This window comes from Balaenoptera borealis, assembly GCF_965194805.1.
Source record: "Balaenoptera borealis genome assembly, chromosome: 13".
NCBI lineage: Eukaryota > Metazoa > Chordata > Mammalia > Artiodactyla > Balaenopteridae > Balaenoptera > Balaenoptera borealis.
This window is the reverse complement of record NC_138870.1, coordinates 20,569,619-20,597,509: the sequence shown is the minus strand read 5'-3', so window position 1 is coordinate 20,597,509 and position 27,891 is coordinate 20,569,619. Positions and strand designations below refer to the sequence as shown.

Sequence of the window (27,891 nt, the reverse complement as noted above, 5' to 3'; positions counted from 1 at the left end):
TGGTTTAAGCAATGTGGTATAGCTCTGGAATCCTGGGGAAGATGCAAAAGCACACAGATCAATCAGAATGCAGCAAACAATATTTTGGAACAAAAGTGACTTACAGTTCAAAGGGCAAAGAAGCAGATCTTCAAACACTGGAAGTTTCAACACATAGTCCATAGTCCTAGGTGAAGTATACAGACAGACGATAGAAACTAGTATTAGCAATAACAGTTTCAAATATATATAAAAATTATATGTGGCTGCACTAATACATACAAAAATTAATACCAATTAAACCAAATTTTATTTTGATCTTTTTAAAGATCAAAAGTGTGATGTTACTTTCTAGCAATATGGAAGAATTTAAGAACTATTATGGAGATATCATTGTTGTAGTTAGTTAATATCAAATTTGGATTAAAAAATTTATTCTTTGAGCTCCTCTATATTCTTAACATTGCAATTCTAGAGATAGTTAATCTATACTAAATATTTTTCCAAAAGATCTTTATATCTTGGTGTCATGTAGTCATTCATACAATTTCTGACTAAAATACACAGAGGCATTTTTTTCAGTTTTTAAAGTTTCCTTTAGCTTTTTTGTCCTTTAAGAAGAATATTTTTATTTTACACTTATGGATTTGCCCCCTAAGTGACTTGATGAAAATTTTGCTAAAATTTTTAGAATAATAGGAAGTAACAGTAGTACACATTTATTCCTGGATTTAAACAATATGTCATTGTTTTGAGGTTTGATCTGTGAGCCTTGCATTACTTATATTCTGAATAAATAAAGCAGTAGTAAATGTGTACAAAACATAAATTCTATCTACCAGTCACTTTTAGATCTATTATTGAATAATTATGCTGTTTTAAAACTCACAGGTCGACTTAGATACTAATGCATTATAGTTGTTTCATCATTTATCAAAATACAAACCAGCTATAGGCTATAGTTAGAAAAAAAAAGTATTAAAAAAAAGTTTATCTCAAAAGGAGGAGTTGACCAGTTTAATCATGCTGTAAGATCTTAATCATCAATGAACATATCCCAAAGGACTGGCTGATCTCCTTAACAATTTATATATTGGAACTAAGGAAACAATCATTTTAATCAATAGTTTCAAATTAGGCATTTGTCTTCCGGTGCCATTGCAGGATTAGGATATCATTAATGCAACTTTGTGGATAAATACTAAATGGCTGTCCTTCTCATTTAATAAAAAATATAAATAAAACAAACACCTTTCTTAATTTAGGAAATATGTAAAAATATAATATTTTTTATTCTCATGTCATGCAGTTTTGTCAGTCCTCGGAAAATAACTTTTTTTTCCCAAAATTTCATTAATAACTTTGTTATTTATAAAATAAACAGCTTCAGAAATATGGGTTAATAGTTACATGGTTCCGGCAGCCTTGTTAGAAAACCCTTTCAGCAAATCGCTTAATCTCACTGGCTCAAGGTTTCTTCATCTTCAATGTGAAAATATTGACTAAAATTCTTATGCAGCTTCTTTGTCTTTAATTCCATGTAGAGCATTTCTACGCTTTCTACTTTTTCTCTAATTTCAAATGAATGCCATGTCTTTTCATCATTTTGGCTGACTTCATGAGGTGACTTTGAATAGAGCAAAACTAATGGGGAAGGGAGACAGTTTGCAACTGACACAGTTTGTAGTTTTTGCTTTATCATCAGCTATAAAAGATTAATGACAAACAGAGAAGTAGGTCAGCTGATGCTCTCAAAACATTGATGCAGAGGTGATAAGTCACAGTAACAATATTTTTATTAAATAAACTTCTACACTGAGAGTAAAACTTGTCATCCTTTCATTGCTAAGGAGGTTGAGAGGTTTGATTAAGAAATGCCTGAAAAGGTGCTCTGCAAAAATATATATTCTAGAAAGGCTAAATAAAGTTTTTAAAAGCCTTGTAGTTCCTTGAAATCAATACATTGGATGTATAATGTTAGGACTTTATGGAGAACACAAAGAAAATTGATCTCAGGCGTCAATGCTTCTTCTACCTTACTTGAGGTTCTCACCATCTGTCAGTGTATCACAGAATTCTCCTGAGTGGACTCCTCGCCTCCTGTCTCTTGTTGGAGATCCATTTATCTCATTGATGATGCCAGACATGGTTTGAAAAATGCAAATCTGGTATGTCATCTTCCTGATTGAAAACCTCTAATGACTTTCAATTGCCTACTGGATAAAGTCTAAACACCTAAGCCGGGTAAACAAGACCCTTATCTATCTAACCCCAACACAGCTTTCCATCCTCCTCTTTATGCAGTTGCTTATGGTGATTCAGGATGTGTGTCCTTCCATTTACAGCCTTCAAAAACTATGGATCACCTTTAAAAGCCAAAACAAACATCATCTCTTCTGTGAAGCTTTCCTTTTCTCAGGCACCTCTCTGATTTGTGATTCTCCCTCTGTCTCTCCCCTCTTCCATAACTAGTGTGCTTCTTAGTCACCTTTTTTTTTCTAATCTGTTTTTTTTTTAATATCCACCACCAAGCACAACATATATATCTAAGAATAAATAAATGAAAGCTAACTCTGTAGTACAGTGAAATGCAACTGATAAATGAGATTTATTTTGTTGCCATGTCTTTTATGGAAGTCATGTCACCTATGTACATATTGTAAATAAAAAATGTATGCCTTTTTCCAAATTCTAATAATATGTCTATGCATTGTGTTTCAATGAAAATAAATTATTCTTAAGGTTTTTCAAAGCTTATGTATTTAATGTAACATTCATAATTGCTATGGGTATGTTGTTAAGATTTTAAATTGCCATTTTGAAGCCAAAAGTGAGATTTCAGTATATATATATATGTATATATATATATATACATATATATATATATGAAAGTACCTTTCAAAGAGAAGTACCACCTTAAATAAATTAGTAATTTCTTTTAATTGCTTCAAATGTTTCAGTCTCATGTGGATTTTTGAAGTTGTATGCGGCTTTGATGTTTTATTAATTATTTTCAAGGTGGCTTTCTTTCCAGAGCGAAGCATACATATTGATTTTGTGTATGATGAAGATTGAAATTTCTATCTTGGCACTGATACTTCTTGCAATCAGATCTAGAAAGGGTTTGATCGTTTTTAAGCAACTCTCCAACAGTTAACTGTTGGCTGCCAAAGTTCAATTTAGATAAGTGAAGGGGAAGAGTTTAGAAATTTCACACATTAAATGTGTGATGGGAAAAACCCAATATAATGTATTAAAGATGCAGCCTTTGGAAGGAAAACATGGAGTATCATAAGAATTGTGTGCCAGTCTCCAAAGGTTTTCAGTCAGGTTTGGTTCAGAAAAGCCCTTGAATGTGTTGGAAGCAGATCTTGGAAGGGATTGTGTGGTGTGTCGGGGAAAGCACCAGAGTAAGTCTTGGTTACACATAGTCTGTAAAATCGACTGGGGTAGCATGACAAAACTTGGTCTGTGTAGTTTGCCACTGCCAATCTTCATGATTGATACAGATTGTTGGAGCCATATCTATCATATGGTGCTCCATATTGATTGTTAAAATCTGCAAAAATGAATTATTTGGAGTGTATTTTTCCATATCATTGGCTAATTTTTCCTGTGTCAAAGAGTTTAAAAGCATTTGACCTTTGCTCTGAATTCTCAGTTGTTACCATGACTAGAAGGAAACTGTATCACCATTTCTTTATGCATTATACTTGAATAATGATATTGTAATTGAATTCTTACAGAATATAGTAGAGGATAGAAGGTTCTCAGTAAGTCAGTTGTTTCTATTTTTAGGGATGGTTTAGATACTTTGTTTTTAAAATTGCCATCTAGACTTAAAGAGAATTAGAAATCTCCTGCCAAATAAACTCTTTTAGAAGAGCTTTTGATCTTACCAGCCATTACCAAAAAAAGCAGAAAATGGCTTTGGATCTTTTTTAGTATTTGGATTGGTCCTGTTTATCTATAGAATTCAAATGTAATCAACATGAATATGAAAATACTCCAGACTTTTTCAAATTGAAAAGCTTCTGCATGTTTGCAAGAGGAGAGTGGCACACAAGAGTTTCCTTTAAATCACCTATAATGTCAGGATCATTATAAAGTAAGCAATCCAGAATGCTGGATTGTACAGCTGGAAAGAACTCACATACGAATGAAAACAGATGGTATTATCATTCTATCCCAAGCACTCTGTGGAATTTTTTGGTCAGAGTCTGATTAAGGTTTCTGAAATTATTAAGTGGGTAGATAATAGAGAATAAGAAAATGAGAGCACAGAGGGCTTGCCAAGTCTTTAATGCTCACTTAAACAAAACTGCCTGCAGGTTCAACAAACCCCTGCCTGGGTTTTGTGGGTTTACAAGGTCCCTCTCCAGAAAAGTTGTTTTAGGTGATGGTCACCATTTTAATTAAAGGAATATCAAACTATATGTTTAGAAAGATAATAATAAGCCACCCAAACCCAGATGCTAGATGCCACACATGTTGGAGAAAGGCTAAAGAAGAAGAAAATCCAAAAACATAAGATAAAAGCAGAACCCCAAACACTCCCTCGTTCTACAAGCTGGATTTAAGTTAAACCAATGGGGATAAAGTTACGACCATTTTGTTTTCCGTCTCCTGCAGTCTTCCTCCCCAGTTTCCTCACTCCCTTTATTCCGCATCGAATTATCAGCTGTCTCCATTTCCTACTCTCCAGTGGGCATTTGTGCATTCTGAGTGTTTCCTTTGTATCTCATTGCCCATTAGTGTAATTTTACTTTGGCCTCTTTGGCTTCTTTGAAAAATTATCATGAATTAAACAATTTAGCAAAAATCAAACAAACAAACAAAACTGAAGCCATGAGATTCTATGATTACTTTCTGTTTGATTCCAACTGAGGAACACTCAAACTTTGAGTTTGTTTATTTCAACCACTTTAAAAAAAAAACTGTAGTTCACCCACGTCTTTTAAAGTGTAATTTTCTTAAATAAAATAAGTTTCTCACATTCAGGTGGGCAGCTTTGGATTATGGCTCCATCCCCCAAATATCTGTCTGCAGTTTTACAGTGACCATTTACAAAACTAAATACCTTTTTCTTTCTTTCTACAGTACAGTCGACTCAGATTGTAGCCCTCTGATGTGAAAAATAGGAATTTTAGCTGACACACTTGTCTCTCAAAAGAAGAGTTTGATACAATATTCTTTTTTGTTTTTTTTTTAAAAATTTAAATACTTATTTTATTTTTATTTTGGCTGCATCGGGTCTTAGTTGCGGCACACAGGATCTTTCCTTGTGGTGAGTGGGCTCTTCATTGCAGTGCATGGGCTTCTCTCTACTTGTGGCACGCAGGCTCAGTAGTTGCGGCATGCAGACTTAGTTGCCCCGCAGCATGTGGGATCTTAGTTCCCTCTCCAGGGATCGAACTGGCGTCCCCTGCATTGCAAGACAGATTCTTAACCACTGGACCACCAGGGAAGTCCCTGACATGTATATTCTTGATTTTCCATTTAAGTCTTACATGGTATAAAATTGGGAGAACTTGCAGGACATGGTTCTAAATGCCAGTGATTATCAATGAAGTAAATGGTCTATCTATCAGTAGGAAGGTATCAAATTTATGTGTGGAGGGTAAACAACAATGCAATCCAAAGAGCAGAGACCAAATTTCTCAGGTCATACTGTAGTCATGGTTAAGATTTCTGAGTAGGGCACAGAACTTTTGAGAGAGGTGTGATAAATGTTTCAGATAAATACTGAAAGCAAATTTGAAATTGTGGTTTGACAGGCTTTGGGATCTTCTTTTACACGTGCAAATTTTGTTCATGTGAAAACAAGTAAGACTTCTTAGATTGAATATTGAGCTTTACTTGGTAATTTACAAAAATAAACACTGAGTACAACACCAGGTTTGTGTGGGAGTAAGGTAAATTTGGGCTCAGGGACTGATGTGCTGTTTGAGTATAAACATTAGATTCCATATTGCAACTGTCTGTCACTATGCTTGTCGTTAATCAAATAGGTACTAAAATGTACAGCAATGTTTAACTGTATTTAATGTTGTTAGTTTTTATAATCATTGCTGGTAGCTATCCAGGTGCAGGTGGTAGCTTCTTTTTTTTGTTCCAGATTTAGGATTGTGAGATCATTCACTGTCTTTCTATAGAGTTAGAATCTGAATATACAGGTTTGATTCGATCTGTGCAATTTGGTATCATCTACAGTCTAGTGGTGACGTAGGATTTAAAAATCATGAACATTACTAAAGTATTGGGAGAAGAGGAAATAAATTCTTTTGATTTTTGTGTGTGTCCTGATGATAGATCAAACACACGTATAGTCTTATTTGTAAATATCTATGAATTTACAAGTAAAAAGTGAATTTGGAAAAAAAAGTGGAGGCAGTGTAGTTCCATTTAACTTATTCTGTATTTGTCAACATTGAACTTTGATAGAAACAAAGATAGAAATATTTTGAGTGCAAGTTAACAGATATTCAGTATCTTTATGGTAAGTAGTGTTTAACTTCCAGTGAACAAAATTTACTTTAAATCTCACGGATTTAAGACTTAAGGTAGCTTTTAAAAGACAAGATATTTCTTAAGTCTCCATGCTAGCATCATTTTAATTGGCTCACTCTTTAAGAGTCATGTTAAAAGGGACTAATAAGGAAAAAAAAGAAATATATAGATTATCCCAAAAAGATAACTCATTAGACCACTAAGATTTCATTAGAAATTTATCAAGAAGTTATCTGAAAAAAGTTTCACTTTTCTTCTATGTTCAAGTTTATTTTTTTGGTACATTGCCTATCAAATAGCAAAAAGCTGGGAGCAAAAGTAAAGTAGAAAAGCAATACATACATCAATAATTATTGTCTAGTCTTTCGGCATGATTTTGTACAATTGCTTAAATTCATTGTGTATATTTTTTTTCTTTTAAGAAGATATCAGAAGTGTGTAATTGGAGCACTTGCTAGGTAAAACATCTAAATTTGAATCACTATTGAAATATTCTGTTTGCCAATACAGATGTTCATTTGAAAATGATAGATGGTCCTTCAGGGACCCTGAAGTGTTTTCATAGATTCTCATGCTTGGTTGGCAGTTTTATTGAAAATGGCTGTAAATCAGGAAAGAGAGCTGAAAACACATTTCATGTCGTCTTTAAAGCAACTGTAAGTTATTGTCACAGAAAATGAAGAGGCCATTTTTATAGAAGGTAGCCAGATAAGGTGTTGAAATGGATAGAAAAAACATGTTCCCACAGAAGTACCCCCAAAAGTTACTTGTTAGTTACAGTATATATGGGAGAGGTATGGAAGATAAAAATAAAAATCAAGATTTTCCATGGAGTCTAAAATGTAAATTAGCAGAACCTGGTGGGGTTTTGTTGTTGTTGCTGCTGCTCTTTTTTCTTTTTGCTGGTGGTGGTGGTTCTTTTACAAGATGTTTATTCACTAGAAAATTGAATTTGAGCTCATATGCTATAGGAACCAGGTGAACTCACATTCTCCAAATGCATCTGTTGTTTGCTTCTTCTGGAATAAATATTACAATTGTGGATGAACAACAGCTGGAAAGCTTGCATGTGGTTGCATTCCTCATGGGTTCACAGGATGAAATCACTTGTGTACCACTGACAGTTTCAAATGGAGAAGAAAAGTATATTCCATTATAAGATGTCAGAGAAAAATCATTTAAAAAATATATTTTCCATTTTTGAGCTATATATTTTAGTACAGTGAATGAGTTGGAAGATGTATTTTATACCCCAACATTCTCTGTGACTTATCTATGCTTGTTTCTTTTAAGTCATCTTTTAGAAATTAATGTGTTCCAAGTGCCAAAGTCCAGTTTGGCAATACATTCAAAATAGAAGCAATTTGATCATTATACCGCTAAGTAATATTTTTTTTAATTAATTAATTTCTTTGTTTTTGGCTGCGTTCGGTCTTCATTGCGGCGCGCGGGCTTTCTCTTGTTGTGGCGAGCGGGGGCTACTCCTTGTTGTGGTGCGCGGGCTTCTCATTGCGGTGGCTTCTCTTGCTGCGGAGCACGGGCTCTAGGCGCATGGGCTTCAGTAGTTGTGGCACGCAGGCTCAGGAGTTGTGGCTCGTGGGCTCTAGAGTGCAGGCTCAGTAGTCGTATGCGCACGTGGCACATGTGCTCCACAGCATGTGGTATCTGCCCGGACCAGGGCTCGAATCCGTGTCCCCTGCATTGGCAGCTGGATTCTTAACCACTGCACCACCACGGAAGTCCCTGCTAAGTAATATTTGTATGGGTATCTTTTAAAACATGTAAGCTACTTTATTAATATTAATGTTTTAATCGAGTATTTTACTTTTTCAGGTGAGGAGTAGGTTTTCTCTGTCAATGTCTCATGGAAAAGTTGGTAAAACAGTGCTAAGGGACAGAATCCTGGACTGGGAGTGAGCGGCTATGGCCACACTGCTGCTACCGGGGAGCTTTGTGGCCACGGGAAAGACTCTCATCTCCCTGTGCACACTTCCTCCTGTATAAAATGAAGAGTTAGCATTGGATGATTTTTCTTTTCAGATCTGTGAGCCTGCAATGGCAGGTCTCAAGTTTCTTGATATTGGCTGCCAACACTGATCTCATCCGTTTCTGACTTTCACTGTAGGTATTACCTGTTCCATAAATTGTGGTAGTTGAGTGTACTTAATGATATACTTTATCACGCACATCTTTTGTATGGCATTCTGTTTTTCCTTCAGGAACACACATTTTTATAATATTCACTGTCTCGTAAGGTTAATTCTTATCTCAAAAATGAAATACCTAAGCATCTCAAGGAAGGTAACCTTGCTCTATATTTCTTCTTTTTCCCCTTTCTTCTCTTAACACATGACAGAATAGTTGTCACAGATATTTGAAATGTTGATAAACTTATCAGATTCAACTGCAAACTTATTTACAACCCATGCATTTTGCTTGATTCAGAACTGAAGAAATAGAACAAAGCTAACACGTCAATGGGAATCCAGAACCTGAATTCCAGTCCAAGGTTCAACATTATCTGATGCTGGGCCCTTGAACAGGTCACTTGTGTTTCAGTTCATTCATCTCTAAAATAAGGGGAAGAGACTAAGTAATGTCCAAGATTCCATCTAACTTTCAAGTTCTGTAATTTGTTTTCCTGTAAATGCTATCATGAAAGTGATGAACAAATTTGCTTAGCATTTTCATAGTCTACTCTTGCTCAAGCATTTTTATTCCTCTTTTAATTCAGTGATTCAACATATATTTATTGAGCACTTACTGTGAACTTGGCACTCTGAGTCAGAAAGTACAAGATTTGAATCCAGTTATTATTTAAATGTGGACAAATCTTCGCACCTTCTTGAGCTGTCTGCAAAATGGAGATAGCAATAGCTGCCTTACAGGGTTGATGAGAGGATTAAATGAGGCAATAAAGTCAGTCATTTAGCCCAGTACCTGCCAAACAGAATGGGATTGATATTAACACTGTCTTATGTGATGCATTTAATTTTTAAACCATTAATTGCAGGGCATATTTAATGCTCTATACAATATAAATATAGTATAACATCACTTGAGTGTAATGGATTTAGAATTTCAGATGCAGTTTTATGTTGAGCAGGTTACTTATCCTTTCTTTTGAAAACTTGGTACAGAAATACCTGTCTCCTCTTGTACTTAGGATTAAGTGAGTTTAAAATGAGATAATGCACAGAAAATTCGCAACATAATATTTAGCATATAAGACTCAAAGATGTTTGTTTTAGGCAAAACTAACCTGTGGTGATTAGGCAAAACTAGTCTGGTTTTGTTCTAGACGAAATTAATCTATGGATTAATTACCTGTGGTGGAGAATTGCCTGGGAAGGGGTGTGAATAGACCATCTGGGGCGACAGAAATATGCTCTCTCTCAATCTGAATGTTATTACAAAGATAAATACATAGGTAAAAATTCTTTGAGCTGTACAGTTAAGACTTTTCATTTTACTGAATGTAAATTATGCCTAAAAGAATGTTTTTTTCTTCCCTAAACCTAAATACTATATTATATTTTATAACTAGAAAAAAATCTCAATTAATAATAATATTTTTCTGATGCCATAGCTAAAATGTTACTCCCATACAATATTTTTTTTTCAACAGTACATAAAAATGAAAAAGGGCACCATGATTCCTTGAAGCCCCTGATGTCTGAAAGCAGTTGGAGGAACACTCAGTGGGTCTATGTATTTCACCACCCAATTGTTTCAATTTGGCACACCATATTTTAGGAGATTTATTGCCTGCCTAATTCTCGAATCTACTGTTTTCCCTGGTGCAGCCAAAACTGTACATTATGGAGTATTGTTTGTATGAGGGCCTGGTCAAAAGGACCTGATCAGTCCTGTTGCCTCTTTCTTCACATATTTGTCTGAGATGAGGAATAGCTTATGATTTATTCCAGTCGAGCTTTATTTAGGATTGGGTCCGTAGGAAGGGGTGGAAATGGCGGGGGAAGGAGCGGAAGGGACAGCACAAATATATACATACAGTGTGTGAAAATAAAGAAAGGCATCTTTTGTTACAGCTGGTTGCAGAAGTTTCTGCTTGCACTGCTGAAGATAGTATGAGATTAGTGGAGTTGTAGCAAAGTCAGGACAAAGACGGGCTGTGTGAGAGGGATCAGTGTGTTTGTTCAGCAGAGCTTTCTCTCCATTTGTTGACAGATTTAACTGGTGTAATGTTAGGCCTGGCTGACTCCTCCCTATGATTGTCAAGAGGCAATCTTTGCAGTAGTAAATGGCCATGTGGAGTATACCATGAATTCCCTATTTGTGTAGTAGCTGTAGCTTAGGGTGGGGATTTAATATTGAATGGACTCCAGATTGTCTAAATTGCAATCACAGTGTTTATTTAAATAGCCTATGGGGACCATTAAAGCATTTTAACTTTTGCTCCTATGTTTCTCATGTTATGAAATCTTGAAGCACATGGGGGAGAAAAGAAAAATCCAGCCTTGTAAAAGCATTAGGATGCTAAAAGTTCTCCCTGCTGCCAAAAATGCTTCAAGAGTTTTAGTTCTGTGAGCTAACATGTAATGTGATGGATGGGATCCTGCTGTGGTCCCTAACTAGGGGATTTTCCTTATGCAGATATACTCATCTGTCACAGTGTAATCACGGCTAGCTCAGCTCAGGAGATCCTTTCCCATATTGGATCTCCACTTGTAAAGCTAAGGTCTGTTCTGCTTACAATAATTTTTATAATGCCGTAGCTTTAAAATTGTGCAAAATTCTGTTTTAATCACGTAGTTGCCATGAAATTATTAAGCTTTTAACTTTACATACAGAAGAGCTATGTCTTTTACTCTACCAGGAAAGCCAGGGTAATGATGCAACTTCAGTTTGGTGTGTGAGGCCATGAACTTGAGATGCGGAGGAAACACATACATCTACTTCTAAGGCAGGACCTCTGAACAGAAAGCATGACTTGGGTTTCCATGCTCTGATTTAAAACAACACAATTAAAAACACCTCAAAAATCACTGTCAAAGTGCTAAGAGAAATTTCTCCAGTCAGTTCCCTTCTTTAGGATGATTTGTCTATTGTTTCGAAGACCCTAAAGTTGGGGTCCACTTGATGATTCTAAGCATTGTTTTCTGATTGTGGCAGTGACCTGGTCCCAGAGATCTTTCTGAATCGCTGAGCTCAATATTCAACTTAAAAAAAAAAAATTCCTACCAAGTTTCTAGGGCTGTACTAACTGCCTGGGGCTATATTGAAATAGGTTCCTATTCTTGAGGCTCTAACTCTGTGTGAGAGGACAAGGTATGCCTCGCTAGACTAGTTCAAGGCACTCCCAGGGCCCCCGACACCAGTCCCTTTGCATCTTTTTGCCTTGTGTTTATAGTGTGATAGCAATACCTATCTATCTCAGAAATAAACAGGGGGCTAAGGTGCTAATGTATATAAAAGGCTTTGGCCTTTCTTGAAATAAAGATACTATAAGAGTTGTTTTGCTGACGGCATGAGAAAATCAGCAATAGCATTTTGCAGCTGGGCAGTGGCCATTTAAGTTGACTCAGAGCATACACAAGTGAAAGTTCTTTTCCATCGCAAGTTTTCTGAAATATCTTTTTATTTATCATCATGATGTATAACTGTAGGGTTCATTACTTCCACATACATCATGATCTAGGAGTAGATTTTTTCCCTAAAACTCATTATGTTGCTCTTTATTCCGTATTAGAATAAAAAGTTCCAGATTTCTTTTGATTCAGTGTTCCAAATTCTTGTAACAATATCATCAGTATTTCCCACTATCCTGTCGTATACTTGCCTCTCTTCTCTAATTCTTTTTTTGGAAACATTGTTGACAAAACTCCGCAAATTTTATAGAAGCCCCATTTAACCTGCTAATTTCCCTTTTCTTATCCCCATAAAAGTTTTTTCAAGAATTGATCCATTGCTTATTTATTCTCACTTTTAGTTTCCCCTTCTTGCTTTTAACTACCTTCTCTCCACCTCACCCCCTCTCTCTTTCTTTCCTGATTGTGTAAGTATTGTGAACGATCCAGAGAAAATGTAAGCTGTACAGAGGGAAGTGAAGAGTATGCGTAATCCGTAAAACTGACGATCAGTCTCAGAATAACAAGGAGTTGACCATATGTCTCCTACTATGTAATAGGGAGTGATAAAGTATATAGGACTAATTAGAAGAATCTCTGCTTGTTTTAAGAGTTATAGTAAATAATAATATGTATCTTTCTTTTACCCGATATTCTTTTAATTTCCAGGAATACTCTTTCTAGGACTACCACGCTCCAAAAGGGATATTTTAAGGATTATATATTGTTGAAAGGCACTGGAGTTTGGGACTACAAGGGAATCTGAGTTATTTTATTTTTCTGGAGCAAACTCTTGGTACTAATGCTGTTGATGGTTGTTTTGACTATATTACATTTTGCTGAGGCTCGGGACTGCTTTTGGAAGGTTTAGAAGTATCCAGGGAGGCGCCTGCCACTTTGATTATTCATACCCAGCTTTTTATTTTTATTTGAGACATAAAATAAAAACACACCCTGGCTTCTGCTCAACCTCAACTGGCGTTCATTTTAAAAACAAACCCTAAACTGACCAAATGGCAGCAATACAAGTTTTTCTGAGAGTGAGTCATCATTCATGTCAATCAGAGTTCATTTATGGAAGCATTAAATTCTGGTGCTGGCCAGGCCACCTTTAGACAAATTAAAATGGGTTGGGATTTGGGAGGCTTGGAACGGAGAACCGAAAGGAAAACCAGGGTGACGCTATGACTCAGGAAGTGACTCTTTTCCTTCTGAATCAGAATCGAGCCACTGATAGAATTAGTTCTCTCAGGAAGATGGCAACTTTTAGGTGAAAGGTTAAATGGAATCTCTGACCACCTATGTTCATCTTGTTGTTGGTTCAACTCTGTGCCATTTTGGATAATTACTTACTCTTCACCTTTTCCCTCATTGCTTAGTTGCAAATAAGAGTAATATTTTCCTTTCTGTGTGTCTTAAAACATTTTTAAGGGTAGCTGTGAACTTTTAACCACTGGTACATTTTATACCAGAGGTGGTTTTATTTCAGTAATGTGTTAACTAATTTCTGCAGAAATGTACCACAGTTTTTCTACTCTGCTCTTTTGATAAACATTAGAAAATGTTTCTCTAGATTATCTACCCTCTGAAATTTTGCTGCTTATTCTATTTATGTACAAACAACATCAATTCTAGTTTTCACACTTTTTTGTTCATTCTTTTTCTTAGTATTTCTATCTATATACTTCTAAAAATGATTTTACAGGGATTCATTCTTCTAGAAAACACTTATTGATCACCTATTATGTGTGGCTATTTCATCTTTTTCATCATGTCTTCATCAGAAGCTATTTAGAATATTTTCACTTCCATAATTGATTGATTTCTACTTCATGCCATCTGAAAGCTCAGGATTTTATTAAATCTTACTAATACCTAACATTAGTCAGGTTGTGGATTTTTTTTTTTTTTTTGTATTGACTCTTTTTAGTTTAACAGCAAGATCAAATTTTAAGACCTCTGTACATTTCTCAGCCCTCCATATCAACTGATAATCAGGAGAAGGGTTTATATCTTTTTGGCAAATGTATATGGTTGGTTCATTACAGAATTATAACCATTTTAATCCCCAGCACATTTGTTCATTCTGTATTTATTCATTTAATGCACAATTCTTGAGATCCTACTATGTATCATTAGATTATTAGTTCCTTGAGGCATTATAATACTTTTGGAAGGAAAGAATAAAGGAATACATGGATTGATAAGCATGGTCCCTTCTCAAGAACAAAGCTCCTTTATAGTGAAGTTGACTATATCCTCACTCTACTCCAAACTAATTCAGGATTCATGTGGTTTTGTAATTATGGGTACTGAGCATTTGTGTTGCTGGCAAAGCAGAGACAGAAAAGGTAAGGATTAATGCTTCATGGAGACCAAGGGCCTAGGTATGAAGTGAGGAGGTGGGAAGGTTGACACTGGTCATTGTGGGCAACTGACAATTACAAATCATGGACTTTAGCATTGAACACATTTAGTGATTATTCATTTTGGAGGTATCTGTTCCCCAGCCTTTACCTTATTAGCTTAAATATTCTCAAACCCATCTTCATGTATCTCAAGGGGTGATTAGAGACAGATGGCACCCTGTGGAAACTGGACTTCTGCTCTTTGATTAGCAAGACCATCACTGCCAAGCAACATCCATCTGGCTCTCTTGCCTTCTTCTTATCATCGTTTTTGATACCTGCAACTAGTTAGTTACGCTTTCTTCATCTTTGAGGGGTTGGAGGGCACAGAGTAATCAGACAAGACCTGGAGTCCAGCATACAACAGCTAGTCAAGATCAGGTTCTTGAACTTAATATCTCTGCCAGCCCATTGACATTCTCGTAACTGCAGGACAATCTGGCCATTGTACACTCTCCAATCCCCAAACTATTATGTCCGTTTTTCCCTCAGTGCAAAGCAAATTGTCATTCTTCATTAGGAAGGCTTTTCTATGCAACTGGGTTTAATTTTAAAATAAAAGCATTTGGAAATTAAGGATAATTACCTTACAGTTTGCATTTCCAACCTCAGCTTAAAAATTAGTATCTCAGAGGAATATGTATGAAATCTCTTTAGGTGATAGCCTATATTTGTGCCCTGTGTCCCTACATTCTTCTGATAAAGAGAACTTAGGCTATAAACTCTGTCATGTGAACCCATCCTTATGTATTAACAGACATATTTTAAGCCAACAACTCTTCTGAGATGTAAGTTCATGAGATATGAGTAAGTCATGACCCCTGAGCAAGTTTACTTATATATATTCATTGTTCTGTTTAACAAATATTTATTGAGTATCTACTATGCGCCAGCCCTTTTTTGAGGCCAGGATACAGCAGGGAACAAAGCAAGGTGTAGAACCATATAGAGCACAGTCTCATAGGAAGATAAAGACAATAACCTTATAATGTTTTCAGGAAAAACCAACCATATTTAAATTTATTATGGATGCAACTTTGTTTTTAATTATATTATTTTACATTTGTGATTACTATACATTTTTTAATGATTTATCATTGCTTTAATGTTATACTTTATGTATTTGAAAGCAGTTTGTGAACTGTAAAAAGCTGGATATGTAAAGCATGAGTTAAGAGCACACACCCTCTCTGATGGAACTGATCTTGTGCCATAGCTACTGGATTTTCAAAAGTAAATTTAAAACTTACTGTACCAGTGTATATGAGAGCTATCTTGGGTGCTTGAAATATTGCATTACAATCTCCTTGGATGAGTTTTGGGAGCCTGTATTTTTAACAAGCAAACTAGCCAAATCTACTGCTGGCTTTGGGAGGACCACACTTTGAAGAATGCCATCTTAGAGTTTATCAGAGGGGAGCTTGGAAGGACCCCTCTGAGAATTGAATGCACATATCTTGGTGCCTCCAATTCAGCAGCTGACATTGGTGATGCATTTGAATTTTTTTAGGCCATGTTCTAGGTACAAGAGCTACAGAGATGAGTAAGTCATGAACCCTGAGCTTAATGATCTCACAGTTTATTTACACTACCATAGACTTCTCTGCCATTTTATAATTAGTTGTCACGCTATCGTGTGGCATTTTCCATTTATATACCACTTATATACTTACATATTATTTGACTTACTAAATTGCCTCATTGATCCTGGATGCATGAGTTTTAAAAAATTACACATAGTTGTCATTACAGATGAAAACAGAGGCTCAGGGAAAACTGGTTATGTAGGCCAAATTCTGGTTACGTAGAGCAAGAACGTGGCAGAGCTAGATCCTTTGATTCCAGGTACAGAGTTTTTTCCACTTAATTGCATTTGCGTGCCTTATGATTATTAGTTTAGAATATTTAGAGTATTTCTTCACCTATCGCAGGTATATTATAATATTCAGAGATTCTTCAATCTGTGTAAAGGTTGTAATGTACCATGTTCCCAGCCATTGAAAAATGAAATTCAGCATCCTTAAGTGAAGCCAGATGCCTCCACTGAGAATGGCAAGGATCTCTTGTAATAGGATTACTTGTACATTCCAGGAACTTATGACAAGTGACAAATGAACTGATACTAAGAAATAGCATATAGACTTGCTGAGAAGGAGCCAATCTTTGACCACCTCCAGTTTAAAAGTTTCTTGCATTAGAGACTCTTCTTAGTCTAAGTAGCGCCATTACTCAAAGGTTTATTCTTTGATTTACTATGTCTGTTATTTGTTCATTTGTTCATTCATTCATTCATTCTATAAACATTTACTGTGCACTACTTGTGTACCAGAATAGGCCAAGTCACTAGTTATAAAATTATGAATAAGACATGTTCCCTATCCAAATATGAAGCAAACTATATGTAATTACCGCAGAGACGTGAATAAGGGTCTATTCTATGATTTCTCAATTCTGACAGTTACCAGTGGAAATACTGGTTGGAGAAGTGAGTGTGTGGGTGAATTCTTCAGTAAGGGTAGAAATTTGTTATAGTTACGCATCTGGCAGTACTTAAGAATTATGAATGATTTCATGTTTCCATGGGCACACGGTACATTATAACACATTATGTAATATGCTGGTTGATAAAGCACTTTATAATAGTATAACATTGTGCCTCTCTTCCCTCATCCTTAAATCACTGTACACACATCAATTCTCACAGTATCGTTCCTAGGAGTTGTTGCGAGGATGTTTTTATTATCAGTGATCGCTGTGGTAACAACAGTCTAGAGTTGAAGAAAGTGGGACGCAAAATAACTTGCCCAGGGCCACTCCACACCAGATCGGCAGCATCCCCTCTCATAATACTCTGTTCAGTTTCTAAGTCTCAGAACTTCTTTGAAAGAATTGCTAGCCTGGATATTTTGTTCATTTATTTTCCTGCAACTTAGTGTGGCGCTTCATATAAGCAGTAGAATTTTCTGTGGTGGCCCACTGGCAAGCTCTAACGCTTCAGGGCCTTGTCTTGAGAAAGTTGTCAGACAGTCCCACCCTTCTACTTTTCCCTACAGAGAAACCATAGTTGAAGAGCTCTGGTCATTACTAAGGGGATGAGTCTTTGTGGGCTTGAATTTCCGACAATGTAATACATTCCTTCATCAGTCTCTGTCACTCAAAAACATTTAGAGCTATGGGTATTTAATCAGTCGTCCAGTTAGTTTCTTTTTGGCAAATATCTGTGTTATTCTTACATCCCATGGCATTCTCAAGCACAGTCTACAAACTAACAATGCTGAAGATCAACTGTGCTAAAACCAGAAAGAAATCAGAACTAAGGTGAAAATCTTTTCAGACTTGATTCCACTCAATGCTTATTAGCTCTGTGGTAGAGAAGCCTGGAAAAAAAAAATAGCATTTCAGAGTCAGAGAAGAATATTCTTTGCTCAGGCACGTCAAGTCAGATACTTGTCCCTTTCTTGCTGTTACGCGTCAGTTTGCCAACTGTACAGTCAGGATGTGAGGTCTGCCTCTTGGGTCTAGAAGCCCACCATGTATGACTCTCTGCAAATATGAGGATACCATTGGATGACAATTAGTTGATTCAACTATTTTAATATTGGTTTGTTTCTTGAATGTATCTTAAAATTTTTTTTCTCTCTCAAATTGCTATATTAAAAAAGAACAAAACTCCCGTTCAAACACAACAATTATTTGAAACCATTTTCCACAGAGCAAGAGGATACTTTATATAGTAATGACTAGCAAGCCATATTTTAATGTTCATGTGATTGACGCAGTGGTTCAAAACAGTTCCTCTGGAACCATTCTTGCTTCTTATATTATAAGGCCTGTTCAAAGAAGGGAGCAGAAGAAAGAAAGTTTCTTTTCTGTCAAATTGATGCAATGGGTATATGGAGAGCATATAAACCTCAAGTGACTCAGTTACTACAAGAGACCTAATTACTGACGTTAGACTTTTGGGTGACATTGAGTAAAGTTCTCAGGACCAGCTTGCTTTAGCTTTTTGCAAAAAACTCTATGTTTAGAGTTTTGCACAGAAGTTATCATTGACACTGCAGTAGTAGCAAAATAAAGTGGGGCCTTGGTTTTTATAAAACGTTATTTCTATCTGGATAATCATTTGGATATATCACTGAACATTATGACTACAATGTGGGCACAAAGCAATAATTGGTTCTGGCTCCTCTGGAGACACAGCGAGGCCAGTTGGAAATACTAGCATTGGCTGGGAAGGAAGACAAGCTGACTTTTGGTGTTCCTTAATACTTAGGACTCCTTAAAAGTTGTCCCTCTGTTCTTTGATTATACCTGGTACAGGGAAACTGAACCATCGTATTTCTTTTTTCTCCAACCCTGGTTTTCATCCAAGATCCTCAATTTTGGTATGGAAACCTGACAGTAGTAATAACTAAAATGACAAGGAAAACGTCCAACCTTCATTGAGTACTTACTAATTACAAGTATCTTGAGTTCTTCACACGCATTGTCTCTATGAGGTGATTTATTAGCCTGGGCTCTTTTGGTCGTAAGTGACAGAAACCCAATTCAAATATGCTTGAACATAAAACGGGAGAGAGTGTTGTTGGTTCACATGAATGAACATTTCACGAATTGCCTAGCTTTAGGCATGACCATTCTGGGGCTTATGTGCTCTCTTTATCTCTCATCTCTCTTTGCCTTTCTCTGTGTTGGCTTCATTTTTAGACAGGCTTTTGTGCATATGGCCTCTGCCCAAGCAGCTCCAGTCCTTTATCCTAAAATTAAAAAGTTAGGGCTTCTTTCCTCCTAACTCTATCAAAAGTCCCATATAGGTCATCTGTTGGTTTGGCCTGTATATTGATCCATATATATATATATGGATATGGATATATATATCCATACCTGAACCCATCCTTGTGGCTGAGGAGATAAAATGCTTTTTTTGGCCAGGGCATGGTTTGAGAGTTGGGCAACAGTTTTTTCCCCACAGAAAAAGATGTGTTTTTTTTTCTTAAGAGAAAAGAAGATGCAGGCAGGTCAAAACAATCCCTATGTCAACGGAACAGTATTATTTTTCCTAGTTTACAAACGTAAGAACTTTGCCTGACGTCACAGAGCGAATATATGGGAGGATTCGGACTAAAACCCCATCTGTCTGATTCCAAAGCACATGTACCCGCAAGGGAGATATCAAGGTTGAGAGTATTGACTAGAGTCAGAATGTCTAGGTGTGATTCTTGGCTCCACCACCACTTACTAGCACTGTGCCTTGAGGAAAAATGTAATCCTTTCAAGCCTTAGTTTCATTACCTATAAAATGGGGGAAATAATTGTATCTACTTTCATAGGGTAATTGTGAAGACTAAGTGACATCAATGTATATAGACTGCTTTGCATGGTTCCTAACACATTATAAGTGCTCAGTACATGCTGGCTGCTATTGTAGTGTTTTGTTTTGTTGTTTTAATTACCACAAAACTATGATTTAAATCACCAGTTGTTCTGACTTCCCTTTTATTTACTGATTTACCCTAGGTAAAAAAATGGATTAATAAACCCAAACCATCACCTGATTAAAATGCCCAGTTTCTTCCATTGCACAACACAGCCAATCCCATTCATTTAATTTATTATTTTTTATATTTTTGATATTATTTTTATAGTCTGATATGACTAACTCTTTTATGATTACTTAATGAAGCAGTAAGCTTGTACAGAAAGGGAACCACATTTGCCATACACCTCAAACTAACACAATGTTGTAAATCAGCTATACTCCAATATAAAATAAAAATTAAAAAAAAAAAGGGAACCAGATTTTTTCCCCTACTGTATCTTTCACAGTACTTAGAACCTTGTGTATACTATGTACTCAGTAAATATTTGTTGATTTCTTTTCTTTTTTTTTAAATACTTTTGATCATGCTCGTGTCTTCAAAGACCATCCATAGGGAATTAGCAGGGGAGACGTGGTTCCTTTTCCTCGAGTTTTGTAGGTGGATCCAGATTTGAGGGTGGGGCTGGGACTCAGATGCCAGCAATCTGTGGGAGGAGAGGGTATGCCTCACCCACCACGGGCACACAGGCCAGCAGAGAAGACTCCTTGGGCCCCTAAGGAGTCCATCCAGCTTTCCTTCCATGTCTATTTCATTGTCAGATAAATTTAAGGTGGCACAGTGAGAACAGAATTTTCTTTAGCAAATCCATTAAAAGTCAAACTCTGAACTAGGTAAGTAGAGTTTTCTAAGTTGTTTCAATGAGTTGCAATGCCTCAGTGCCAAATGTGGGTTTTATTTATCTGAGATGAAGAAAATAAGCTATTTAGCAAGATCACTCTTCTAACCACCCATCTAGCCTATTTCCTGTTAAGATAAGTAAAGATTTTGGTATAAAGGAAGTGTTTTGAATATGGATTTACTATCAGTAACACACAGGAGAGCTGTTTTCAGAATAAGGTGAAATTTAATGCCACAATTTCAATATTTAAATGTCTTAGAGATTCTAATGATAAAGATGAAATATGACATGCATAGAGTGTATGTGTGTATATATGTATAAAACGCTGTATATGATTACAGAGAGAGTACTTCTCTAGCAAGTGCTAATTTTAAACTCCTTAAATGTTATAATAAAGTGAAACAGCATAGTTAGATTAATGCAATGTTTCTTGATTCTTGGTTATAGACTATTCACAAAGGAAGTATATATTTGAGATATCTCCTCACAAGAATCATGAAAGACCCTTTGACATTTGTCTTCACCTTATTTGATCCTCCCATCAGAAGAAGTGGCTTGAACAGAGCCTTAGACAAAGCTATTTAAATTGCCTTTATTTATTTTTTTAAGGGGCCTATTACAGCAACCTAGTCAAGGTTCAAGGTCACTTACTCTTTTCATGTGGTAAAATAGTTTGGCCACTTTGGGCTGGCTGCCTAAAGGCTAAAAAGCCTATATCTTTTAACTAACCTAAGACAATATATATCTCTATATTTACAGATTTTTTTTTTTCTTTGCGAAAGTAATAACACTCAGTAAACAAGAAAGTGCTGCTAGCATTTTGGCGTTTTCAACTAATTTCTCAGCAAAGAAAATACACTGTTCCCCGGTTGTATTTAGTGTAAAAAGTAAGAGGAACATTCTAGGGACAGAAGTGATTTTTCTAGTTAGTTACCTACAAGGAGATGTATTGATTTCTATTGGTAGTACTGGTTTCTGCCTACAGATGTACATTGTGTCCAGGGGTTTAGAAAACAGAGCTTTTAATTCTTTGTAAATAGTAGCATTGTATGAAAGGGGATTTTTTTTTTTTTTTAACTGCAACTACAAAAAATATCGTGCACATCGGTTTAAAATGAATTGACCTTTTGTTTCAATGAGGGCGGTGTGTTACTTGTTATGGAGTGACTCCATTTGCCCATGCAAATAAGCACAAAGCCAGGATATTATCAGGCAATGGTAAAATTAAGAGGTAGGTCAGATTTAATGGAAACATCTGTCATTAACCCTTTTACAGAAACTGCCTCAGGGAATCCTTGCAGATAAAAGCTATGCTAGGCTATCTTACCTTGCTTTGCAGAGCTGCAAAGCGATGGCAGTCACACCGTAAAAATTCTGCTCAGAGAATTTACTTGAAATAATGGCACATTTTAGAATTTGGAAGAAAACAACAAGCCTTATTTCGTGTATCATTCTCTTTATAAAAAATTTAAAGACTGTGGAACAATTAAGGCTGCTATTAATATTTAGATTTTATACCAGCAAACTTGTTCCCTGCTGTTGGCTACATTATGCCATTCCAGTGAGTGTCATCTTATTAATACCTCAAATCACAAATGAAATATTTACAAGCTATTTTCAGAAATTATGTGAAACAAAATTAGAAAAAAAAAGTGTATCCGTAGCTGCACATGGTAGTACATTTTTGCCTGTGTTGTGTAGTGGTGATAAGAAAAAGTTAATTTTGCTAACTGAGCAGTTATTGAAGATAATTCAATTTATGAAAGTTTAACAGCCACTTGGATGCCATTTATTTTTGTTGCTTTAAATTATCGATACTAATAACAAAAGTCTATATGAGTCAATATGCATTTGCAATGAAATTTAAAACACAACTTTAAAATATTACAGTCATGCAATAAACTGCATTCGAAAATTGTTTTTTAAGTTCATGTGAGTGAACACAAAAGTGTTAATATTAATTTGTCAGGAGGTAAAGAGGGCAGTGGGAAATCCCTGATTATCTCCATAGGGGTAGAAAATCCAAAGTGATGTTTCAGGTATTTTAGTTATGTTTATTCACAATATAGTTGCTCTTAAAATTATTTTGCCCTTCCTCTCTCTTACTATTTTTATTTTCACGATTGCCTTCGCTATAGTATTTTACTAATTCTTTCTTTATATGATCATTTGTGTCTTCTTCTCTTTTAACCTTCTTTGTCTTCCTACTATTCTGATATCAATGTAGCCTGGCTTTTTCTTTCTTTTACCTTCTTGAAAGTAGGATGCACAGATTAAAATGCACCTCACTTTTGACTACTTCTTCTGCTAAATAAGGCATTAAACTTATCTAGCTAAAAAGGCATTGTAAAATGAATAGAGGGGCCATTTACTTTCCCTTTTGGGGGACTTTTTATACAATATCTGATCCCTTCCTTTGAGTAGGAGAGGCCCACAAAGGTTTGTGCCAGCAGCAAAATGATGAACCATTTTAAAACAAATCCAACCTCCTCAAGGCCATGGGATTGAATTGGGTAGAATTACTCTGAATGTTACTTTGGACAGATTGAGGGGGTGTGGCATGAAAGAGAATTAGTATAACCATGGATATCCATCTGCTCTAAAAAATACAGTACTCATTTTGTAAATTTAAGTATTAAGATGTTTGAAAACAGTTTTTGGACTTTGAAAAAAAAAAGCCAATTAACCTCAGGCTCCAAACATAGAATTAAATGGACTTAAAAGTTATTTTATGCTGCTTCAGAATTCACCTATTAATTTTATATTGGTCAGAAGTTAGCATTTGATTTCAAAATATAAATCATCTCTGTTGCTTCCTGTGGGTGTATGAACATGGATTCCTATAAGTGGGTCTCTTCCTCTTGGACCATGAGCTGCTCAAAGGTGGGGACAGGTCTGTCTGCACTGACCATTGTAAAGCACTTACTTCAACTATATACACACTTAGGCACCTAATTAGTGTGTTTCTTTATTGACAAATGCTTTCATACACTAATATTTGATTTCAGTGTGTAACTCTGCTATGTATAGGAAGGCATGCCATAAGAACCATCAAAAAAGTTGCAGCACCCATGACCCTCAACCTGATTAAAGATCATGTTGAGTGCCATCTCCTTCTCCCAGTCACAGTGGGAAAGGCTCTTGGTCCCAGAGGCAAGGCAGACCTGCTTAGTTATTCGCTAAGTGATGGAGTGCCAGCTACCTTCCAACGGCTCACAAAAACATGGTCTTTACCAGACTATTTTGCCTTTTTACCCAGTTTAATAAACCATGGTATCTCCTAGGTGTCATTGTATTTTGTTCTTATTTCTTCATTCATAATATTCTTTGCATCTAATGATTGGACAAGATGTTTTGGGGATATTGACATTTGGCTGAAATGTCTGTTTAATTTTGAAAGAATTCTTATTTTTTTCATTTTTGTCAGGTTTTAATGATTCTCTTCTAAGAACCCTTTTGATGATTTGTCTTTTTCTATGCACCTTTTTTTTTTTTTTTAAACAGAGAGCTGTGAAATTCCTTCTCTGATTTTTTATTTGAGGCAAGGCATTGACTTTTTTTTCCCCTATGTCCCCTGGACGGTTGACCTGTAGCTTGAAGACACCTATCAGTTAGCCGGACTGTTGGAAACCCTCTCCTCGTTGTTATCTCTCTTTGATAATCAGGGCATGAATCCTTGGTTCAGTCAATAGATCCCTCTTTCTTGAAAGAGTTATCTCAAGGAGAATAAGCAGTATTCCTGACTGATGGACCTGCTTGGCCTAAATCTAGATTCTTAAGATGAAACATTCTCTTGTTGCTGATTTTTCCCCCTAAACCAACACAAGTGTATTGTTATACTAACAAGATATTCAGAATGGTCTGTTGGAATTATCTTTTTATCCTCATTTTGGAAAAACTTCGATTTACTTAATTGCTTTTTTTGGATATAGTCACATGGTTCAGAATTCAAAAAGTATAATAATGTGTACCACGAAAAATATTTCCCCATTCCCATTGAATATTTGCCCAATTTCTACTCCCTTTGCTCCCTGCAAGTAACAATTGTAACTGGTAACTTGTATGTCCTTTTAGACTTTCTTTACTTGCCGATCCTTTGCAATAGGTCCTACTTATTCCCAGTCTCCCAACTTATACATGTCCATGTTCACTTGACGTTCATAAAGTGTCTAACTATGAAGTGACATTTAACAATGTGCATGTTGAATCTGGGTACTTTTTGCTTGGCTTTGCATTCGTCTTTCCACTTAATGTTTTGAAGAGAAATTTCATATTTTCTTTGCTCTAATTCTGGTTGCCAGGATGGCCAAATGCCATTCCTGGAAGGGGTGTGTGTTAGAGTGGGCAGGCAGAACCACTGGCACAGGAAAAGGAAACCATTCCTGTGTCAAGGAGATTTATCTGTTCACTGTTTAAAAAATTGTTATTGTTACCATCATTGACCATTTGTTGTGTGCGACCCATGTTCTGGGTACCTTTTTTTTTTTTTTTAAATTTATTTATTTATTTATTTATTTTTGGCTGTGTTGGGTCTTCGTCTCTGTGCGAGGGCTTTCTCTAGTTGCAGCAAGTGGGGGCCACTCTTCATCGCGGTGCGCGGGCCTCTCTCTATCGCGGCCTCTTTTGTTGCGGAGCACAGGCTCCAGACGCGCAGGCTCAGTAGTTGTGGCTCACGGGCCCAGTTGCCCCGCGGCATGTGGGATCCTCCCAGACCAGGGCTCGAACCCGTGTCCCCTGCATTAGCAGGCAGATTCTCAACCACTGCGCCACCAGGGAAGCCCCCTGGGTACCATTTTAAACAAAGAACAAGGCATGTTCCTGGGTGGTGCCCAAGGCACTCCCAACTGGGCATGTTGGGACTCTATCTATGGTAAGATTTCGATTTTGGTAGCCAGATCTTTAGCAGTAAGCGGAAACTAGTCTAGTACAATTGTTTCAAACGGTACTCTGAGGAGAGCTGTAGGTTTTTTATATGTGACCCTGGGGCCAGTTAGTGAAGGGAAGGGGAAAGGACATAACCGTACTACTTTTATCTCTTTTATAAATTGTGCCCTTGTAAGATTTCTATTGGAGAAGTATTCCAATGGCTTTAAAAATGTTTGACGTCCCTGCTCTAGAAAAGTAAATACCATAGCTGGAGTCAAGGAATTGTGTTACCTCTGGCTGTGCCTCATTTTCAATTCCACATTACATGGGGTGCAACAATCTGATGAGAACAAGTTGCAGCCCACTTGCAAACTGATACAATTTTGGAAAAGCTGAGTGTAAATGTATGTTATTTAATTGCTTTATGCTCTTCATGCACTAGAAAAAAATCACTATTTATAGGGATTCTGTAGGCAATTTTTTGTAATGTTAAAGATCTCTTTGTAAAGTGAATAATACCCTATTTTATGTTGTCTAGGTTTGAGTTTTTGATTTATATTTTCTTTAAGGGAGAAACATGTATCAAATAAGAGAGCACAGTAGCACTGACTTCCTAAGTTATCTGAAAGGTGTAACATTAAGGGATACACATATCAGAGGAAAGAAAAGAAGAAGCAAAGGGCACTTCCCTGGTGGTCCAGTGCTTTCACTGCAGGGGGCATGGGATTGATCCCTGGTCGAGGAACTAAGATCCCGTATGCCAAAAGGCGTGGCCAAAAAAAGAAAAAAGAAAGAAAAGGAAGAAGCAAAGGATGGAGAGGAGTTTTATTTACAAACAAATGTGTAAAGTGGTTTCCAAGTTTTACGGTGATGGGGAAGGAGATCATAGCAGCAGAAAATGATCTGGCAATAATTTGGAGATGAGAGCATGGAGAAAGATGATCTACTTTACTGAAGACTTTTTATTGAGATATTGATGGCTGTGTAAGGAGGAGTTTAAAAACACCTATGTAATTCTCTTTCCAATATTTTTTGTTTAATTTTACTACTGGTTACAAATTACGGAAAGAAAGTTATTTCAGCGTTAAACCTCAGCACGTTCTTAAAGTTGTTACTTTATATTTTGAAGTCAATTTCATTTATGTAATATCTGGCTGAAGTTTACATATTAAGGACGACTATAAAAAGTGTTTCACATGTCACTGGCATTCAATAGATGATTGCTGAATTCTATTAAATTACCTTCAGATACATCCTAATAATTCTAACAGCACTGGCTACCTTTAAATTAAATAGGTTGTGAAAGCGTTAAAAATTAAGGTAATGTAAAATTAGGAAACTCATTTCTTTGTTTAAATTGGTTAATTCATTATAGATGCCAATAACACATTTAAGACAACTGAGTAATAGCCGAAAAGACATTCATTAAGTTAAATATTAAAAACTATTTTTTAAAATCAGCAAGGTAGTATTAAACATACTGAAGGTAATATAAGTAGAGATTGTCTATGTAAAAAATCTATTTCACTTAAACTGTAACCCCAAAAGTGAAAGTCGTGTGTATTTTTGTTGTTGTTTAATGCAGTCTTCTGTTTACTTCATTTATCAATAGTTTCCTCGTCTGTCATTCCTTTCTAACTTTGATCTACATGCCTTAGGTAGGGCATGAATTAAAGGGCAAATGTAGAGTGGGGATCCCCCATATCGAGGAGCAGGTGCAGGAGGACAAGGGAGTGAGAGGCTCAGAAAGGCCAAGCAAAGAGGCAGGAGAGTCACGCAAGAGGCATCCCCAATTCGCACAGGGAAGCCAAGAGCCGAGGGGTTTGTGTGTGATGGTCTTAGATGCTATAAATAGAAGTTAAAGAGGATGAAGCCAGAGAAAAGGCCACTGGACTTGGAAATTAGGTGGATATCAGCCGCCTTTGAGAAAAGAGCTTCTGTAAGAAGGTAAGAGCGAAGCATTTGCAGTGGATTGAAAAGTGTACAGGAGATGAGTAGGAAGAGGCAGTAGACAGGGCCAAGCTCACAGGCAATGCAGTTGTTGGTGAAAAGGAAAAGGAAGCAAAAAATAAGGGAAGCTGGACCAACAAAAGACAATCCAACTATTTTACCACTAATTATGAGTTTGACTGCTCTTTGTTACAAATAAACTCCATTAGAAAGCAGTTTTCTTCTCTTCCTAACTTACACTAAACAAATCTGGAATGGTTGGTGCCTTTTTTCAAAGACTTTAACAATTTGCTTGTGGGTTTTCACTTTTTGTCTACTCTTTTAAATGTAAAAAATTACTTAAGTAGATGTATTTGCGTTGAATCAGC

At 36.3% G+C, this 27,891-nt stretch overlaps 1 protein-coding gene and 1 long non-coding RNA gene across 9 annotated transcripts in view; one reads left to right on the top strand and one right to left on the bottom strand.

The window, feature by feature from the left end:
* SOX5 (SRY-box transcription factor 5) overlaps positions 1-27,891 on the top strand; it is a 993,423-nt gene that overhangs the window by 474,490 nt on the left and 491,042 nt on the right. The window lies entirely within an intron of this gene.
* The window catches only part of LOC309609911, a 76,538-nt gene that overhangs the window by 26,539 nt on the left and 22,108 nt on the right, over positions 1-27,891 (bottom strand). For 7 of the 8 annotated variants that reach the window (XR_014233640.1, XR_014233641.1, XR_014233642.1 and 4 more), the window contains exon 1: positions 105-14,235. This is a non-coding gene — a long non-coding RNA (uncharacterized lncRNA). Of the gene's footprint in view, positions 1-104; positions 14,236-27,891 lie in introns of those variants that run through there. The other variant, XR_014233639.1, reaches the window with a different exon arrangement.